This window comes from Fukomys damarensis, unplaced genomic scaffold (genome assembly GCF_012274545.1).
Source record: "Fukomys damarensis isolate Sample0158 unplaced genomic scaffold, DMR_v1.0_HiC HiC_scaffold_1, whole genome shotgun sequence".
Taxonomy (NCBI): domain Eukaryota; kingdom Metazoa; phylum Chordata; class Mammalia; order Rodentia; family Bathyergidae; genus Fukomys; species Fukomys damarensis.
The window spans coordinates 18,898,337-18,903,489 of NW_022900913.1; positions in this window are offsets into that span (position 1 = coordinate 18,898,337).

Genomic DNA, 5,153 nt, shown 5'->3' on the forward strand with positions numbered 1-5,153 from the left:
CATGAAAGAAAGTACTGTACATTCACCCTATCAAAAACTTTCTTGGTGTCATGTTAGATTTAAACTGTCCTATAGGAGAACTGGCTTGGCTTCCTTCTAAATGTACATGAAAAGAGCATTTTCTGATTGGTCCTGGAACAAGGCCAGACTGTAATGGGGGATTGAAGAGTTCTTTTCCAAATGGTCTGCTGGGCTAAATCTTAAATTTGATATCATTTGGATCCTGTGTTTTCCACACATATCCTCTCTTTTAAGAAAACATCTAGCTCAAACCATGTAATTTTATGAACTAGGACACTTTCTTGCAGTTAATTGTTTGGTTTGCCCCAGTCTTACTCTCCTACATCAAGACAGAAATGTAGGATGTATATTTGAGTATAGATTTAAAACACTTTCAATTCCATTATAAGCTGTCTAAAAAATAGCTCTATAAAGATAGCATTTATCTTTAAGAACTTTGTTCTTAAAATAGTGAGGTAGCAAAAGTAATGAAAATGACTCAAAAAGTGAGAAAACAAAGTCAGTAAGAAAAGCAGTGACAAATCATGTTTTAAATATCAGTGCATATTAATAGTCATTGAAAAATTCTTTACTGTATTGTCAAAGGAAAAATAATGTGATTAGGTTAATATGCATGAGTGAGTTTACATATTTTCAATAGTGGAATTTAAGGAGTACATCATGCTTTCTTCACATGCACTTGTACAAAATTCCACTTCTAAAAATGTGTGCCTATGGATGCTTGTGGTTGTTTTTATACATGCATATATATAAACATGGACATTATTTGCACAATTTTCATACTGTTTGAGGAAATTATGACAACAATAATAAAATTATTATAATCTAATATTTGTTATAATTTTCAATAAAATGTCAACAAGATGTTCTATTTTGATTATACCAAGCTAATTTACTATTAACTCATATAAAAAATTCCTTGTAAAGAGAAATATAATCTCTGGAGAAAATTTAAAGTTGAGAAAGTAAAAATTAAGTACATTTAAATATTTGAAGGAGGACATAGAAAGTTTTGAAAGGAAAACACTTGTAAGACTTGAAAGAAAAAAAATCAGATAAAAATTTGAGTGAATGTTACCCTTGGGGGAAAAATATCACACTAGATGAAACTCATTCTTATAATGTTTTTGTGCGACAAAAATCTCCTGTAGATAAGTCAAAAGTTGGAAAAAATTCATGTAAAAAGATGCTATTTTACTATTTTAGGTTTTATGAATTTAAAATTATGGGCTCCCAGAGGGACTGGAAATTGAACATGGATGCCTATGAAAAAAGAACCCACCCACAGCAGTGGCCTGTTCTAAAATTTGTATATAATTTTTTAAAATTTTTTGAATTAGTTTTGACTTTCACATGTAAGAAGAAGACTTAAGAGTCCCATAAAAATCTTATTTACACTTTTCATTTTTTAAGGGAAAAAATATGGGAAAACAAAAAAAATGGAAACAAAATTTTGTAAATACAGAAGGGAGGAGGGGATGAAGGGAGTGCAGAGGTACAAGGAAAAATGAGAACCAAGACCTGTCATGTAAAGGTACAAGATCCCAATGATGAATGTAACTGTACTGTATACCTAAAATGTACCAATAAACTCAATGAGAGAGAGAAAAAAAAGAGTTCCATTAGATAGCAGGTATTTGTTAGGCTAAAAAGAGTTGCTCTATAGGAAAAACATCATACAGCAGTTCAGTCCATAAACATCAGAACAGAGTTGATAAGCATATCATGCTTAGTATTTAAGACTTAGAATGGTCATATCTTAAAATTAGAACCACATCGATGGGTTAAAGAAATTGTCCAAAGAAAATGACACTAAACGTACACAAATTTCAAATGGTATCCAGGAGCTCTCTTTTATACTGGAACAAAATACACATATTTGTGACAAAGACAACCAAATGCAACATCTCTGCAAGGTACCATGTACACAATCCAATTTACAGTAAAAAAATGACCAGAATGAATTAGGAATATCAAAAATAAAGAAAAAAAGTTGAATATATAAGTGAAAAAGTAATAAATATGTTAGATTGAACAGAAAAGAATTTTAAAATATGTGATAAATTGCCCACCATGATATTCTGGTCTAAATGCCAAGTTTGATGTGATTTAAAGAATAGTGCACCGATAATTGTTATGCGAGATTGCCAGAGATGTGCCACTGTAACTAAGGTCCGTATTTGTGGTTTACTTTTGTTTCAAATTGGAGGATGTTTTTGGATAAGACTACAATTAAACTGTATACATTTTGAGTAAATAAAATCACCATCCATAATGAATGAGCCTCATCCAATCAATGAAAAACCTGGAAAGAACAAACAAACAAATCACAATGCTTCCTCAAGCAGAGAAGATCTCTCCAGCAGCTCCCATCCTGACAATGTGTACCATGGCTTCTCTGGGGTTCTGGTCAGCTGTACCTTCAACCTGCTAATAGGTAGTGAAAATCTGAATTTCCTGTCTGCACAATCAGAGGGGTCAATACTTTATATTTCTGGGTGATATTAGTGAAATAAACATTTTATTTTGAGTGGCTCACAAGGAATAATTAGCTTCATGGGCTGAATCAAAGAGGTCATCACATTAGGAAGAACAGACTTCTCTGGTGTCAGCAAAGCATCTTGGTGCACAAGGGTTTGGCAAACCAGCTTTAGCTTTCTGCTTTCCAGACAGATAACCACATGCAAGGTCTGGAGAGCAGCTCTAGGGTTTGAATGGGTTCTTTGAAACTTGGATATGAAGCAGACATTGGCATTGCAAGACAGGAAATTTAAAAGAACTAATTAGCATGCTAAGGGTTAAAATGGAAATAGTATGAAACATATACTGGACAGCTAATGTCAGCAGAGAAGAGAAAAACAGAAATAATCTGAAGGAAATTGTAGACTTTATAAGCATTTTAATAAATGCAGAGAAAATTTTAATAGATTCATCAGTACACCACATATGGTCAAAGGTGAATTCAATGAGCTTCAATTGTTCCATAGAGACTTCTCAAATTAAAATTAGAAAAAAAGAAAAAGAAAACAAATAGAATGAAACATTCAATAAAATATGACAATTTCAAATAGTGTACAACATGTAAATTTACAAAACTACAAGGAAATATTTGAAATAATAATGACCAAGAAATTTCCAATATTAATATAGTAAAATGAAGAGTTTGAAAGGTTAGAAAACATCAAAGGAAATAAGTAGCCTTAAAAATGCAAACATCTCCATGTGTTATGCAGAAAATCAGTGACAGATAAAATCTGGGAATCTTGAGGAAAAGAAAATCTTGCTTGGTTGAACAAAGTAGAGGAAGAGACATTACGAAAGCAAGAATCTAGTGCAGTGATCTAAACTGTTAAAAGAAACAGGCAAGGAAGCAAAGCTAGGGTAAGAAAAAATTATTTCCAAAAGTGTATCAAATTAAAAAGCATCAACATAGGCCAGAGATTTAGCAGAAGAAGAAGAAGAAAGAAGAAGAAGAAGAAGAAGAAGAAGAAGAAGAAGAAGAGGAAGAGGAAGAGGAAGAGGAAGAGGAAGAGGAAGAGGAAGAGGAAGAGGAAGAGGAAGAGGAAGAGGAGGAGGAGGAGGAGGAGGAGGAGGAGGAGGAAGAGGACGAAGAGGAGGAAGAAGAAGAATAGGAAGAGGAAGAAGATGAGGAGGAGGAAGAGGAGGAAAGAAGAGGAAGAAGAGGAAGAAGAGGAAGAAGAAAAAGAGGAGCAAGAGGAGGAGGAGGGAGAAGAATGCATCAGAACAGCAAGGAAATAATCAACCAAATGGAGAGAAAACTAAGAGAATGAAAATAAAAAATTGCCACCAAACTCCTCTGACTGAGGTCTACTGTGTAGAATATGTAAAGGACTCAAAAAATTACTCCCCTCAAAAAAGTGTCTTTTAAAAAAGAAGTACAAATCACCAATACATACATTTAAAACAATCATCATCTTTGGCCATTAGAGAAATGCAAATGAAAAGAACACTGAGATTCCATCTTTCTCCGAAAAAGAATGACTATCATCAAGGACTCAAATAACAAGTGCTGGTAAGGACATGAGACAAAGAGAACCTTAAATATTTCTTGTGGGCATGTTGACTAGCACAACCGCAGTGGGAATCAGTATGGAGACTCCACAAAATCCTAAAAGGAGAAATTGCGATAGTCTCAGCCATTCCCTTCTGTGTGTCTCCCCAAAAGCGTTAAAGGCACAGTGGGTGCATGCATGCCTATATTCATAGCAGCACAAATAATACTAGCTAAGTCTTGAAAGTGACTTCTCTACCCCTCAACAGATGAATGGTTAGAGAAAATGTGCCATATACACACAATGGAGTACTGTTCAGCCACAAAAAAGGGTAACTTTGAGTCATTTGTGGGAAAATAAATGTACCCTGAGGTCGTAATGCTAAATGAAATGAATCAAACACAGAAGGTAAAATGTCATGTGATTTTCCTCATACAAAAAAAAAAATAACCCACCAAAGTATAAATAATTTAAATGCAAAAACAAAAGATTCATTATAAGGGAACAGGGAAGTAGATCTTTTACAGAGGGGAAGGGAATCTGGGATGGAGGCAGAGGGGATTGTGGGTAGGGGAAGGAGAAATAAAAAAAATCAAGAATATGTACCAACCTTCAGGATGAATATATTCATTATTTATTGCAAAAATGTACAAAAAAAAGAGAAATAGAGCTCAGCTCTTCAAGATGATTTAGCAATCCTAAACATTTATGGAATTAAAAACATAGCATCAAAATTCATTCAAATTGGTATAATTAATGTAGAAATAAAGATATAGTCACTATTATAATCTTCAACAACCTTCTGCCAGTAATTGATAAAGTAGACCAAACATTGGCAAGTTTATAGCTGAATTGTACAGCACTATTACTTTAATTGACAATTACAGAATACTCTGGCAAAATATATGTTCTAAAAAATTGTGGTACATTCCAGTAACACACAAGGGGATATTATTGAGCAATAAGAAGTGAACTGTAATTGGCCCGTTGTGGTGGCACATGCCTGTAATCCCAGCACTCAGGAGGCTGAGGCAGGAGGATCATTGTGAGTTCGAGACCAGCCTGGGCTACATAGTGAGTTCCAGTTCAGTCTCAACTACCTAGTGAGACCCTCTCTCT